At 41.4% G+C, this 16,861-nt stretch overlaps 1 pseudogene; it reads right to left on the bottom strand.

The window, feature by feature from the left end:
• The window catches only part of LOC127647503 (gastrula zinc finger protein XlCGF58.1-like), a 172,934-nt pseudogene extending 160,066 nt beyond the window's left edge, over positions 1 to 12,868 (bottom strand).
• Positions 12,869 to 16,861: the final 3,993 nt, after the last annotated feature.

The following is a 16,861-nucleotide window of genomic DNA, read 5'->3' as shown; positions in this document are numbered from 1 at the left end:
GATCGTAGGGGGTACATTCATCCTGTTCTAATCTGAGCCAGCCCAGTTGTCCACTTTTATCATTTAATATTATTGATATAATTCTGAGGTTAGCTGCCAAGTAATAGCAGCGGAAGTCCGGAAAAGCAAAACCCCCTGCCTTTCTGGGTTTGGAAAGATGTATTTGCTTAATTCTATGATTTTTATAATTCCAAATAAAGGGTAAGATAGTTGAATCAAGTTGCTTAAAAAAGGATTTGGGGAGAAATAAAGGGGTGTTTTGCAAAAGATATAATAGTTGCGGGAGAAAAACCATCTTGATGGCATTTATTCTACCTATTAACGAGATGGGAATATTTCTTTTCAATTTTTCTAAAAGGGGGACATAATTGGCTTCTCGTAGAGAGCTAAACTTCCTAGTTACAACAATTCCTAAATAAGTAAATCTGTCTTTAGCTATTTTAAACCGCACGGGGTAAATTTGCGAAAGATCTTTAAGCCTAACTGGCATGAGTTCACTTTTATTTAGATTAGTTCTGTAGCCTGAGAATGAGCCAAATTGTTCTATCACTTCTAAGATTACAGGGATACTAGACGCAGGTTTAGTCACGTACAGTAAGACATCGTCCGCATATAAAGAAATTTTATTTATAGTGTTTTTCGTATGTAGCCCATGAATTCTCTCATCACAGCGAATGGCTTCCGCTAGTGGCTCAATGGCCAATGCAAACAGAAGGGGAGAAAGCGGGCAACCCTGACGAGTACCCCTAAATAAAGTAAAGGATGGTGACAAAATTTTATTTGTGAGTATACGCGCTCTAGGATTTTTATATAGAATTTTAAGCCAAGTGATGAATTTATTTCCTATATGGAATTTCTGTAGCAAGGCGAAGAGGTAAGGCCACTCCTGATCGAATGCCTTTTCAGCGTCTAAGGACAAAATCACCAGATCAGACCGATTAGTCTGGGAAGAGTATAAAATATTAAACAAGCGACGGAGATTACTAAAAGAGCTACGACCTGAAACAAAGCCGGTCTGATCAGGTTTTACTAATTTTCCTAAAATCGTATTGAGTCTGATGGCTAATGTCTTAGCTAAAATTTTTTGGTCCACATTAATGAGAAAAATTGGTCTATACCCCCCAACCTCCTCAAAGTCTTTGCCCTTTTTGGGTAGGACTGTGATAACCACTTCATTAAACGACTGAGGCAGTTGTCCCACCTCCAGAGCCTGGGAGAACATTTTAAGCATATAGGGCCCCAATAGATCAGTAAATGTTTTATATACCTCGCACGGGATTCCATCGGGGCCGGGGGATTTACCTCCTTTAAGTGATTTTATAGTGCTCTTTAATTCATCTAATGTGAGATCAGCTCCAAGAAATTCTCCATCCTCCTGATCTAGCGTTGGAAGATTACAGCTGTTTAAAAAAGTGTCCATGATGGAGGGATCATCTATTGTATTACTAGCATACAATGATTCATAAAATTGTTTAAAACGTTTGTTAATTTCTGAAGGAGAAAATAAGTAAGTCCCGGATTCTGATTTGATCTGGTGATTTATACGGTCATTTTCCAGCTTTCGCAGCTGTCTAGATAACAGTTTGTGTGGCTTATCACCAAATTCGAAATATTTTTGTTTCATAAACATTAAAGAGCTTGAAAACTTTTCAGATATAATCTTATTGTATTGATATCTAAGATTTAATATTTTCTTGTGCAGTTCTGAAGAGGGTGTTGTAGCGTTCTCATTATCTATTTGACTAAGCTGTCTTTCTAAAGATTGTAGAGCAGCTGCATTTTGTTTATTTTTTGCACCCTTAAAGGAGATAAAACAGCCCCGTAAATAAGCTTTAAAGGTGTCCCATAAGAGAGAAGGGGAAGTGTCCGATTGATCATTAGTTTCAAAAAATAACTCAAGCTGTGTACGCAAATACTCACAGAATTTTGTGTCCTTTAATAAATAGGGGTCTGCCCGCCACAATGGTTGGGTTGTTACAATTTCTGATAGTTTTAGAGCAAATTTAATTGGACTATGGCCCGAGATTAGAATATTATGATAAGTGGCGTTGAACGTAAAAGGAATTAACTTAAAATCAACTAGAAAATAATCTATACGGGTATAAACATTGTGGACTTGTGAATGAAAGGAGTAGTCCCTCCCAGTTGGATTGGCTAGCCTCCATACATCACCAACATTAGAATTTTTAATGTACATGTTAAGAAAGTCCCTGGACTTAGAGGGTGAAGCACGATGAGCAGATGATCTGTCTAAATATGGGTCCAGAACGCAATTAAAATCTCCCCCTATAATTAAATTAGTAGTCGATATATCGGGAATCTGTGAAAACACATTTTGAAAAAAGCGTGGATCATCAAAATTTGGTCCGTATATGTTAACTAAGGTTATGGGTGTTGAAAATATTTCTCCCGCAACTATAATAAATCGTCCCTCTTTATCCGTAATCATAGCCCTATGTTTAAACGGAACCCCCTTTCTTATTAAAACGGCAGTACCCCTAGCCTTAGATGAAAAGGAAGAGTGAAAAGACTGACCTATCCATCTGGTTCTCAACTTAGAGTGAGAATCATTTTTAAAGTGTGTCTCTTGTAAAAATATAATATCAGTGTTCATAGATTTTAGATGAGACAAAACTTTACTCAGTTTAACAGGATGGTTTAAGCCTTTAACATTCCAGGAAGAAAAAATCAACGCTCCCAACCCACTATCAAGTGTCGTACTCTGAGTGGCAGCCACCCCAGTTATTGCGTTTGTTACCTCCCCTCACCGCGGTATGCACCCACAGACGAAACCCCATTAAACATCCCCTCCCACGATCCCTTATCACAACAGAACTGAAAAGAGAAAACAAAACAAGAACGTACCTGAGAACACAGGCTTGCCTGAACATCAGATCAAAGTTTTACCAAGCTACAATAAGCTTGACTGAAGTTAGCTGACTATCAGGAGCTCAGTGAACAGTTTCTATGAGTGTTATAGATGGTCGTCTGCACACGCAGGCAGCTCAGTCTTTTACAGATTCGAATCATGAAGCATATACACCATGCATATTAAACAAATCACGTCAAAAAAAAAAAAAAAAAAAAAGGGGAGCGCATAATTGTAATTGTCCGAGCAGCGCACCGGCCCACTCTATTAGCCTGGTTATAAAGTTTAGTTCGAAGGAGAAATTATGATGGCGACAGGTTACCCTCACCAAAGTGTTGCTCTGCAAATGCGAACGCCTTTACCGGGTCCGTGAAGTACATTTCTTCTCCGTTGTGTGTGACCCGTAACTTCGCTGGGTATAGAAAACCAAAGCGGACCCCTGGACGATCTCGAAGCAGGTCTTTAGCCCGGTTAAAACAGGCACGTTGCTTCAGTATGGCCGCTGGGAGGTCAGGGAATATCAGAAGTTTCTCTCCGTTGTGGGTGATGGACTTGAGCTGAGCAGCTTTTCGGATGATGTCCTGCCATTCTTGAAAGTAATGGATCCTAGCAATGAAGGCCCGGGGATATGAGGTATTATCGGAGCGTTTTCTCAAGGATCCGTGAGCGCGGTCGATCAAAGGTAGAGTTTCCAACGAGAGCGTGTTCTTCAGCAGGTGCGCAATAAAATCGGCGGGCTTACACCCAGCCTCTTCGCCCTCTTTAATATTAAGAATGCGTAGATTTTGCCTTCTACTGCGACTTTCCAGATCCGTACATTTATCTGTGAGCTGCAAGACACTGCTTGTTAGCTTTTCAACGTCCTTTTGTAGCTGGGAGACCGTGTCAGAAGTAAAAGCTGCGCTGCGTTCGAGCTCCGCCATTGTTTTAGCTTGGTCGTCCACCGTGCTTTTCATGGCTGAGATAGTGACATCAGTATCATTTTTGAGAGCAGTTAGTTCAGCTCTAATGATGACCGAGAACTGCTCTATTCTCTTGTTGATAGCCTCAACTATCTCTGACTTAAATAGCTGGAAATTTGATTGAAGAGCAGCTATCCCCTCTGCATTGTTAGCCAGAGTGCTAGCCTCGCTTCTGCTGTCGTCCTGAATGTCCCTCGGGGCTTCAGTTGTTTGTTCTGCAGTTTTTTTGGATTTATTTGGCATATTAAATGGGTATTATAAACTTAATGACGTGAAAATAAAATTTTGTTTAATTTGCTTCACAAATAAATGAAAAATTACGGAGCTGCCTTCACACGCGTCCTACTCTCACATGGCGCCTCCCGGAAGTCGGCCATTCTCTTTTGACCGCTCTCATCAACCAGGCATTTCCATTCAAAGAACTGCCACTCACTAGACGTTTTTTGTTTTTGGCAACATTCGGATTAAATTCTAGAGACTGTTGTGTGTGAAAATCCCAGGAGTTACAGAAATACTCTGCACCAACAATCCATGCCACAGTCCAAATCACTGAGATCAATTTTTTTTTCCCATTCTAATGGTTGATGTTATCATTAACTGAATCTCCTGACCCGTATCTGAATAATTTTATGCACTGCAGCCACACGATTGGCTGATTAGATAACACCATGTAACAAAAATATATTTGTATTTTTTTGGGTTCCTGGTAGTGTTATTTCCTAATTGCTTATGTCTAAAAAGTATAGAAATTGCTATTATTCCTCACAAACTTTGCTTTTGTGTCCAGGACACAAAAATTTACATATTTTCCAGAACATTCCAGATAGATTCAGTGCGGAGTAAACTTGGAGTAACTTCTAGAACTGCCTAGAACATTCAATTAATATAAATAGTAGTATAAATACAGGGGCCTTAAGCTAACCAGTTTAGTTGAGTTCCAGCAGCCTACGTTTCTGAGATGGCATCAAGAGGCTGCAAGCATCCGGCAGATACATTTTGCTATGTCTGCAGCCAATTTATCAAGACAAGAGTGAAAAAGTACTCCGTGGAAGCATCTGCTAAGATGTGTGAGGCCTACAAGGCATATTTCATCATGCCTGTCAGGGATCAAAGACCTGGGCGCCTCATTTCACCTGCAAACTCAGGAAGGTAAGATGTACAATTGTTGCTCGGGAATGTTGTTAGCAAATTTGTAAATTTTTCGAAATGAAAAAGGTTTTAATTTTAAAATGTTTTTTCTTTGGTACAACAGGGACACCAAGGCGCACTACCACAGGCAGGACTGGCCACAGCGGACTGAGTTCTCTGTGGAGAAGAACGACGTCAAGTGGGAGCCACTGGTGGACCCCCGGAAGATGCTGATGCCACCACTGCCCATCAAATTGGGCCTTATGAAACAATTTGTCAGAGCTCTAGATAAGGAGTCAGCAGCCTTCAAGTACAAGACTTTTTCCCTAAGCTGTATGAGGCAAAGAAGATCCTGGAGTGCAATGAAGTCCCCAAGAAATTCACTTGTAAGGAGAAAGCAGCTTGGAACAGCTTTGTCGCAGTGGTTCGGGGCTTCCTGGATCACAAGGCCGAAAACTATGTGGAGCTGGTTGAGACTGGTGAAGAACTACGGCACAATGGGCTGTAGGATGTCCCTTAAAGTCCATATTCTTGATGCTCATCTTGATAAATTCAAGGAGAACATGGGAGTGTAATCAGAGGAGCAAGGCGAACACTTCAATCAGGATATACTTATACAGAACATGATGAGAGACAACATTTGGGGGCTGATTCGTGAAAATGATTTACAATATAATCGTAAATCTCGAAAAACAACTCACTTAGTAGTCATTTTTGTATTACTTTAGTATAAATACATGTTAATTTGGATTCATGTTGTTTTGATCTAAATTTATGTGAACAAAAAGACACAAATTTGCCCGTTTTTTCACTGGAAATAGGTACATTTCAAAATATCACTGTCCTGGTCACAAAAGCAAAGTTTGTGGGGAATAATACCCATTTTCTATACTTTTGAGGCATAAACAATTAGACTATCCAGAAACAGAAACTGTGTTACATAGTGTAATCGCATGGAAGATTGTTTGTGCCAGACAGGCGGGTTTGAATATTTCTATAACTGCTGATCTACTGGTATTTTCATGCACAACAGTCTCTAGAATTTACTCCGAATGGTGTCAAAAACAAAAAACATCCAGTGAGTGGAAACTCAGTGGATGGAAATGCCTTGTTGATGAGAGAGGTCAACATAGAATGACCTGACTGGTTCGAACTGACAAAGTCTACGGTAACTCAGGTAACCAATTTGTACAATGCAGGTTGACGCTGTTTTGGCGACACAAGTGGGACCTACACAATATTAGGCAGGTGTTTTTAATATTTTGGTTTAATGATTGGTGTATATACAGTATGTGCCATATATAATGTACATAAATAAATGTGTGCAGCCCTCAGGGCTGTTGGGATCCTGTTTTGCGGCCCTTGAGCTTGCCGAAGTTGAGTAGCCCTGACAGGAAACAGAACGAAGTGCCAACACGTCAACCAGGCCCCCTCAATAAGCATGATGTGATTGGATAACTTTCACGAGACAAACGAGCTTTCGGCGTGAACCATAAATCTCTCCTGAGAATCTACTTTAAAGCACTATGGAGGAAGCCAAAATCTCCAACAGCTTGATATTTCTGATATTCTGAAAAGCACTGGCAAGGAAAAGAGAGAACACCATATCATGCATCGACATTAATTACACAAAAACTGTAGATTTCAAAAGGTTCTAGATGACATGAAATGTAACTTCTTAATTACATTCAATATTAATTGCAATTATGTGATCATCCAACTTCGCACTTGTGGATGCAAGTCACCACAGAAGACCATTTTTGACCCAATAAAACCCCTGAATAATGACCCCAAGCACAGATCCAAGTAATAGATCTACTTCCTACTACCCCTTACATAGAACGACAGCTGATTCATCACTACAGGTAATGCAATGTAGCTAAAGACTAAATGCTCATTTGGGGGAAATTCTAACTTTGACTTCTTCTAAATTACATACTAATGACACGATTACCTGCAGTTTGCTCACTACAACTCTGGGCAATGCCCTTTTCTATTTCTTTTCCCACATGAAGGGCAGTTATGGCTTGTCTCCAGTATGCACACTCCCATGTCTTTTAAGGCTTCTTGACCACCTGAAACACTTTCCACAGTGTTGGCATGTGAAAGGTTTCTCTCCAGTGTGAATATGCATGTGCTTTTTAAGAGTTGCTTTCCGTGTGAAGCACCTTCCACACTGAGGACATGTGAAAGGTTTCTCTCCGGTGTGAGTTCTCATGTGCACATCAAGGTATCCTTTATTAATGAAACTCTTTCCACACTGATGGCATGTGTAAGGCTTCTCTCCAGTGTGAATTCTCATGTGCACATTAAGGTGTCCTTTATACGAGAAACTATTACCACACTGAAGGCATGTAAAAGGCTTCTCTCCAGTGTGAATTCTCATGTGATCATTAAGGTGTCCTTTAGAAATGAAACTATTACCACACTGAGGGCATGTAAATGGTTTTTCTCCTGTGTGAATTCTCAAGTGTCTCTGAAGACTTTCTTTCTGTGTGAAACTGTTTCCACACTGAGGGCACGTGAATGGTTTCTCTCCAGTGTGAATTATTGTGTGTCTCTGAAGATTAACTTTTTGTGTGAAACTCTTTCCACACTGATGGCATGTGAAAGAGCTCTCTCTATTGTGAAGATGTATGTGAATTAAAAGGTTTCCTTTACGCTTGAAACTCTTTCCACACTGAGAACATGTGAAGGAATTTTTGGCATGAGTTTTGTTTTGTGAGGAATTCTTCTCAGTCTGTGAACAACCGAAAGATGTTTCTCCAGTTTTGAAATTATACGGATTCTGATACTGATGTTCCTCCTTCACTTCATTAATTTCTTGACTTTCCCTTTTGACTTCTATCAGTTCTTGAGTTTTGTTTTGTGAGGATTTCTTCTCAGTCTGTGAACAACTGAAATATTTTTCTTCAGTTATGAAATTAGGATACTGATACTCCTCCTTCACTTCTTGACTTTCCCTTTTGACTTCTATCAGTTCTTGAGTTTTGTTTAGTGAGGAATTCTTCTCAGTCTGTGAACAACTGAAATATTTTTCTTCAGTTATGAAATTAGGATACTGATAGTCCTCCTTCACTTCTTGACTTTCCCTTTTGACTTCTATCAGTTCTTGAGTTTTGTTTAGTGAGGAATTCTTCTCAGTCTGTGAACAACTGAAATATTTTTCTTCAGTTATGAAATTAGGATACTGATGATACTGATGTTCCTCCTTCACTTCATTCAGTTCTTGACTTTCCATTTTCACTTCAATCGGTTCTTGATTTTCCTCTTTGAATTCCATCAAGTCTAAAAAGAAAATATCATTGAAAATCAATAAAAGTGACTCTCAATGAAAGAAATCTACTACAAAATAAAAAATTATATACTAAAGTTTCATAGTGTCTTGTTCATGTTAATTCCAACAAACATGGGCTGCACAATTTGGCCCAAAAAAACAAACAAAAAAAAAACAATAATAACAATAAAGCACAACATTTTGAAATTGCAATTGTAACTCTGATATGTTAAACATTTAACATCTCACATTGTTGCTGCTTAGATATCAAGGCTAAAAGAACCAAAAGGCATAATGTTTACTTGACTACTGCAATCCTAACATGGTTGATCACAAGACTGATTGCAACAGCGGCCAATCGTGTTCTTGCCTACCGCATTAGAACGCATAATTCAGAGCCCTTCTATGGTAAGCCAAACAGCTCAGATTTACTGTATGCCATGATGGTAATGCGTTTACATCCAAACAGCATTTTATGCCATTTTAAACTTAAATAGGGTTTTAAATAAAATTCCATGCTAATTTGAAATGCTGTAAAAAAGAAAAGAAAATCATGAAAAATACAGAAATAGACAGTGTTTTAAGTGTAAAAAGTGCTTTTTGCATTGTTTGATTTGCCATATGAAAAATTTATTTTGTTTGCTCAAAAGCAGTGTTTTTCTTTTCCTTATAATGAGCCACACCTTATATAGAATGTAGTTCGCCTAAATAATGATGAACTAAGTCAGACCAGATCAGGGACAAACATTAATCTCATAAATTGGGCAATGAAATGCACGTATGCAATTTCCCACGCACACATAGAGATTTCTAGAAAACAAACTTTGGCCAAGTAATGAAAAATACTTATTTAACATGTTGAGCACTCATTTCAGAAGTAATAGTTATCCAGATGATATTAAGCTATATTAATTTATGTAACTAATTGAAAAGGCATTAAAATATACGCTTTAAAAAAAGGAAATATTGGTAATAGATACACTGATTTTGGAAGACATTCCTGTGGCATCAGACGGAGGGAACTTACTGTACTTTTGATGATGCAGAGCTGACCATCATGCTAGCCCGGGGTGCCGCAACCATCAGGTTGGACTGGAACCCTCCACTGAGTGCTCATGGCTTGATGATTGGTTCCTGATCCCCCCGGTCCCGTTCTTCCTGGAGGTGCACGACAAACTGATGATGTTGTGGAGGGCACCTTTCGCTGCCCGAAACAGACTTCTCGGTTCATCTGCTCTACTCCCCTCGACGGCGGGGTGGTCCACGGAGGTCCCTCAGTTGGATAAGGCGGTTTTCAATGCACCTGTGCCCGCAAAACACTGCCACCTAGCGGGATCGACTGGCGCTCCCCTCCAAAGCCAGTAGGGCTACGTTGTCGCTGGTGACCAAAGCCTACAGTGCCGCTGGACAGGCCACCTCCGCCCTGCATTCCATGGCCATCCTGCAGGTACACCAGGCCAAGGCACTCAAACAACTGCACGTGGGTAGTCCTGATTCTGATGTGCAAACTGTTTGCAGGCTCTCTTGTGCATCATCTTTAGAAGAGGCTTCCTTCTGGGACAACAGCCATGCAGACCAATTTGATGCAGTGTGCGACGTATGGTCTGAGCACTGACAGGCTGACCCCCCACCTCTTCAACCTCTGACCAAAGAAGTTGAGTGCACTGCCGAGCACGTGCACTCAACTTCTTTGGTCGACCATGATGAGGCCTGTTCTGAGTGGAACCTGTCCTGTTATATATATATATATACATATACACACACACACTCACCTAAAGGATTATTAGGAACACCTGTTCAATTTCTCATTAATGCAATTATCTAATCAACCAATCACATGGCAGTTGCTTCAATGCATTTAGGGGTGGTCCTGGTCAAGACAAACTCCTGAACTGAATGTCAGAATGGGAAAGAAAGGTGATTTAAGCAATTTTGAGCGTGGCATGGTGCCAGACGGGCCGGTCTGAGTATTTAACAATCTGCTCAGTTACTGGGATTTTCACGCACAACCATTTCTAGGGTTTACAAAGAATGGTGTGAAAAGGGAAAAACATCCAGTATGCGGCAGTCCTGTGGGCAAAAATGCCTTGTTGATGCTACAGGTCAGAGGAGAATGGGCCGACTGATTCAAGCTGATAGAAGAGCAACTTTGCCTGAAATAACCACTCGTTACAACCGAGGTATGCAGCAAAGCATTTGTGAAGCCACAACACGCACAACCTTGAGGCGGATGGGCTACAACAGCAGAAGACCCCACCGGGTCCCAATCATCTCCACTACAAATACGAAAAAGAGGCTACAATTTGCAAGAGCTCACCAAAATTGGACAGTTGAAGACTGGAAAAATGTTGCCTGGTCTGATGAGTCTCGATTTCTGTTGAGACATTCAGATGGTAGAGTCAGAATTTGGCATAAACAGAATGAGAACATGGATCCATCATGCCTTGTTACCACTGTGCAGGCTGGTGGTGGTGGTGTAATGGTGTGGGGGATGTTTTCTTGGCACACTTTAGGCCCCTTAGTGCCAATTGGGCATCGTTTAAATGCCACGGCCTACCTGAGCATTGTTTCTGACCATGTACCCATCCTCTGATGGCTACTTCCAGCCGGATAATGCACCATGTCACAAAGCTCGAATCATTTCAAATTGGATTCTTGAACATGACAATGACTTCACTGTACTAAAATGGCCCCCACAGTCACCAGATCTCAACCCAATAGAGCATCTTTGGGATGTGGTGGAACGGGAGCTTCGTGCCCTGGATGTGCATCCCACAAATCTCAATCAACTGCAAGATGCTATCCTATCAATATGGCCCAACATTTCTAAAGAATGCTTTCAGCACCTTGTTGAATCAATGCCACGTAGAATTAAGGCAGTTCTGAAGGCGAAAGGGGGTCAAACACAGTATTAGTATGGTGTTCCTAATAATCCTTTACGTGAGTGTATATATATATTGTATAGGGGGTTAAAGGGAAAGGAGGAGGCGAGAACCGGCTTGACAATATAAATAATAGTTGTAACTAAACCATCTCTCTCTCCCGCAAAATCCTCCGCAGTTGGCCTTTATCCCTTTCGGAGGCTTGATTAGCCTGATAAGGGACCGGGTGTGTAGAATCACGAACTGGCCCCATCCTCCGCCCTGCCACAATAGTTTAATATAAAACTGAAAAAAAAGACAAACACACACAGGTGTCGGACAGCTGTCCGTAAATCTCGCTCTCTCGCTCTCTCTCTCTCTCTCTCTGTCGCACTGCCGTCTTCAGTCGGCCCCCGGCATGACGTACCCCCCCCCCCCTTTTCCTTGGGGAGGGGCGTGCCTTCTGCCGGGAGGTCATCCATGTCTGAGGGAGGGGACAAGGGGATGAAAAAAGAAAAGTGTGGCACCTACATGTGGCACAATCATGCCAAATTAACAAAACATTTTAAAAAAGAGGGAAAGGCCAACACGGAGTGGCAGTGGGAGAAAAAAAAAAACTTGACGATTCACCGATACGCCGTAGCTTGGTCCTCGGCCACTCCTCCACGCTCCAATGGATGACAGCCACGCCTCCACAGGCAGATCGGAGGCAGTCCTCTGGCGGATGGAACGCCACGCCACATTTTTGGTGGATGGTAGGGGTCTCCCCCACCCCTGGCAACAGTAACCGCTCCAGGTGGTTGGTTGGGAGCCCCTCCTCCCCTCACGGTCGGCAGGCGGGCTCCTCCGTCAGATGGCCGCGGCTGCTCCTTTGGGGTGGATGGTAGCGCCGAGAACTAGGGCGCATCCCTCCTCCTTCCGGGATTTCCGCACCAGTGTAAAGGGGGTTAAAGGTTAAGGAGGCAGCGATAACTGACTTGACAATATAAATAGTTTAATATACAGTCTTATTGTGTATTCTATATAGACTTTGTTTTCTATTACATTTTTATTTATTTAATATTATGTCTTGTTGCAGTTTTGTATTGTGCACTGGAAGCTCCTGTCACAAAGACAAATTCCTTGTATATGTAAGCATACTTGGCAATAAAGGTGATTCTGATAACCTTAAACACAAACAAGTTGATCAGAACTTGGTGTTTCAGGAGACTGCACAGTCTCTCTTCTCAAATTAAATAATTTCTACTCAAATCAATGTTTCATGTCTGTTACATGTAACCAAATAATAACGACTGACTGACTTTTACTGTGTACATCTTCATTCATTTGATTTTTGAATTTTTTTATTTAAGAAATAATTGGTAATCTCTTCGTATGTCTTCGATCGATCGCCGTCTCGCTGTCACTGAAAGTTGAGCCTTCTCACATTTCTACGTGGAAGCAACGTAGAAAACACCGATTGCAATGATAAAAATGGAACGTGGCAGCGACGTCGCTGCAACGTAAGTGTGTTTAACTTATAGGTAAACAAACAAGACAAGGTTATTTGTCAGCTCGTCTGGTTCATTAACTACAGTCATCAAATCTGTTCAACTGTCTGAATGTAAAGAATGAACACCAACCTGTTTGTTCGTCAGTGTGTTCGGTTTTAATTCTGCATGCTTCTGGATAAGCCATATCTTCACTCTCCTCTTTAATAAACATCTTTACAACAGTGTCACTCATATTCACTTGTTTACAGGCGTTTTGCTGCATTACAGACAACTCACAATTCTCCCGCCTTCTACTTGAAAATAAACACTGGAACGACGATCGAGGTCGGAAATGAAACTTGTGAAATCACCGAAGAAATAAAACAGATGAAAGACACACATTCATTTTCATTCGACAAGAGCAAAAAGCGACTTGCTTGTACTTCTTCTCTAATGGCGAATTACAAACTAACAGCGCATTATCGCCACCTATTGGGAGCACGGACCAAAGACGTAAAAAACAAAAAATAATAAACTTTGTAACAAAGAACATTTACACAACGGACGGAGATCACAATGCACCACCAGGAATCCGAATTTCAATTTATGATTGTATTACTTTAGTATTCATGGGTCTAGAAACTTTGAGGCCAAAAAAAGGACTTCACATCAACAGAAAATAATCTAAAATTAGGTTTGAAATGCATAGTTCGAATTACAGGGGGTACTGGGTCTTCATTGGGGGGTATAGTACCCCCAGTACCCCCTGTAATTCGAACTATCCCCCACAAAGGGACAGAAATATCAGTTTTGGGGGGGTCAGATAATTTTTCTGATATTGTGAAAAAATATATTTACGGTTACAATACAAGTCAACTCCTATTTTCACTGTAGGAACATTTTAATGTAAAGCGATTTCAGACACCCCTATTGTGGACCGTACCATTTTTAACCACGAGTCAGAGTCAGAGAGATGGTTTAGAGAACGGTTTGCTGCTGACGTGCATGGATAAATAAATGTAAGTTGCTAGCTGACGTCTAGCTTGTTGATTTTACAACCTTCATTTATTAACGTGTTTTGTTCTTTCATAGCTCATGTCACGTCTTCATACATTGAATTACCGGCTACTTACCTGTAGGGATGGGACGATTACCGGTTTCACTATAAACCACTATAAAATGTACTGACGGTTAGTATTATCGTTTCAAATTTAATTATCATTAAAACCGTGTTTGATTATCGCAATTTTAATAACTTACTATAAATCATGTCCACAGTCTGACGCAGCGCGCAATGTTGGGGTTTTTTTTATTTGAGAAGGAATGGCGGAAGGCAGTGACCGTGCTCGGGAGATTTTTCAGCCTTTTAAGAGGTCCAAATCTGAGGTGTGGTCATATTTTGGTTTTTACAAAAGTCTTGAGGGAAACTTAATCGAGGATGGTCATTGGTCACCCTGTCTGCAGAACATGCACAAAAAAGTCGCTGCAATAGAAACACTTCAAATCTGCCGAGTCGTCTTGTGTGACCATCACCCACTCTTGTATAGCGAACGCAAGGCAAGTTAACTTTGACCTCAATACCAAAACTACATCTGGGAAATAATTCACAGAGACACTATGAGGAAAAGGAAAGGGCACACAGACATCAGGCACTTTTTTGGTGCTAAAAGAGTAAGCAGGAAATATTAGCACTAAGATCTACAAACAATTACATTAAAAGTGTAGGTGCGGTTAGGTTTTATACACTGAATATGTGTTAAGGAAAGGGGTGCCCAGCAGACAGGAGAGGCACAGGATGAAAGCCGTGAGCAGGCCGCAGGGAGACGACAGGATGAGGGCAGAGTGCAGAACATAGAGCAGGCAGTTGATAGATGGCTGGAGGACGACATTGCACAAGACATTCAGCAGGCAGCAGGAGGGCGGCAGGAGGATGACAGTGTGCAGGACATTCGGCAGGCAGACGGCAGGACAACAGTATACAGAACATTCAGCAGGCAACAGGCGGACGACAGTGTGCAGGACATTCGGCAGGCAGAAAGTAGATGGCAGGAAGATGAGAGTGTGCAGGACGCTGAGCAGGCAGCAGGCACACAACAGGATGAGGGCAGAATGCAGGACATTGAGCAGGCAGCATGTGGCCAAGAGGTGAGTTAGAAATTAGGCTGTACTTAAAGGGATTGTCTGGACTGAATCAACTCATAGCCCTGTTGTCCGGGCAGGTATAGGAAAGAGAGAATTTAGTGCATGTAAACCAAATTTGCAAACTGCTAGCTAATGCTAACTAATGGGGGCATAGAAGAACAAAAATAAAACAAAGCTTCCTTGCCCTCATGAGTTAGAGTTGGCTGTTATTTCACTATTTGGCCCATGTTGTACCAAATTCTGTTGTTCTCATACCTCCCTACAGCACTCTGCAACATCAAACAACAGGGCTATGGGTTGATTCACTCCAGATAATCCCTTTAAGGCCTACTGTGTCATCAAGAATGAAATTAGTCTTACAAGCAAATATTTCTGTCTGAAGGCCATTGGAGATGGAGGGACAGAGAGGACAGAGACACCACACTGCTGGACCAGAAAGCAATGGCAGGGCTGGATAGAACATAACCCCTAGTTACACATAAAAGATGGATGCCTTGGTTGCAAGCCATGCAGAGACGCAAAGACTTTGCTATTGTCTGGTAAATGTCCGGGGATGAATTTTGCTAGTGAATGGGTTAATGGGGCAGTGGGGAGTACCTGCAAACGGACATTAGCAAAAAAAATATACAAACACAGAGATAGTGCTTCGCACCAGAGGTCTACTGAGATAGCACAACAGAAACAAAAGGAGGTCCTGCCAAAAGGCATTTTGGAAATCAATGCAGCTTTAGTGCAAGAAACAACCAGCTCTTTCAGAACTGCATATGCAGTAGCGAAAGAAAGGTTAGCTTTCAGAAAGATGCCACCTCTCATGATTCTGCAAGAACTTAATGGTGCTGTCATAGGGAATGTGCATAGGTCAGATCATTCTTGTGCTGAAATTGTGAACCACATTGCCACAGAAATGAAAAAAGTGGTAGTGAAGAACATTAAAGAAAAAAACTCACATTTCATTGACAGTTGATGAGAGCACAGTATTTGGGCTGGCCTATATGATAGTATTTATCAGGTGTGATGTTACAGGTGATGGGGATGTTGAGAACATCTTCTTAGATCTTGTTGAACTAAAGGAGGGCACAGATGCCAGTTCCATTTATGATGCATTGAGACAAAGCCTAAAGACAGCTGGATTAGATGATGACTTCTTACAAAAAAACCTCATAAGCATTGCAACTGATGGGGCCTCAGTTTTGACAGGGTGCAAGTCTGGTGTCATTACTAGATTTAAATCTGAATTTCCAAAGCTAAAATCCATCCACTGTATGGCTCACAGGTTGGAATTGGCTGTCCATGACTCCATAAAATCCCTGACTGCCTGCAATTATTTTGAAATATTCATCTCTAAATTGTACAGTTTATTTAATCAATCCCACAAACTGGCCAGATTGCTAAAAGAAGTAGCAGATGAGCTCAATGTTCAAATTCTGAGGATAGGGGAGATCTTTACAATCAGATGGGTTGCCAGCAGCTTTAACACTGTGAGAGCTGTTTGGAAAAATTACCCTGCTCTGGCTAGACATTTTCAAATTGAAAGTGAAAATACTGGCAACTCTGATAAAGTGAGGAAGAAGTTCCTGGGTCTATTGAAATACCTTAGCAATGCCAGCTTTGTGCATGATTTAGCCTGTATGAAAGATGTCTTGCGTGAATTGCAGAGCCTGTCACTTAAACTACAAAAACGGGAGACAACCATTGTCCAGAGTTACCACCACATCAAACAGACAACAGAAATTCTAAATGTCATGAAATCGCAAGGTGGAAAGTCTGCCGCAAAGGCACAACAAGGCTTGTCAGCTGGTGTTTTTAAGGGGGTGAACATTGTGGGTGACAGAGCAGGAAAGACTAATAGGCAACAATTTTATCAAGCGGTAGTGGACAATCTGATGGCCCGAATGCCAGCTGATGACCTCATTTGCATCCTCCAGCCACAAGTCCAGCAGGCCAGAAAAACGTGAGGACCTAGTACTGTTTGGAGAGACTGAGGTCCGTACATTGGCAAAGCTCCTTGGTGAGCCAGGGAGAGAAGCAGTGGAGTTGTTCAGAAATTATAAATGACAAGGAACACTGGAGGGAGGGACCCTGAAAAAACTTATCATTGCAAGTAACACGTACTTGGCCACCTCTGCTGAATGTGAGAGAGGATTTTCGGC

This window comes from Xyrauchen texanus, chromosome 8, assembly GCF_025860055.1.
Source record: "Xyrauchen texanus isolate HMW12.3.18 chromosome 8, RBS_HiC_50CHRs, whole genome shotgun sequence".
Taxonomy (NCBI): Eukaryota; Metazoa; Chordata; class Actinopteri; order Cypriniformes; family Catostomidae; genus Xyrauchen; species Xyrauchen texanus.
This window is presented reverse-complemented; position numbering and strand designations above follow the sequence as displayed.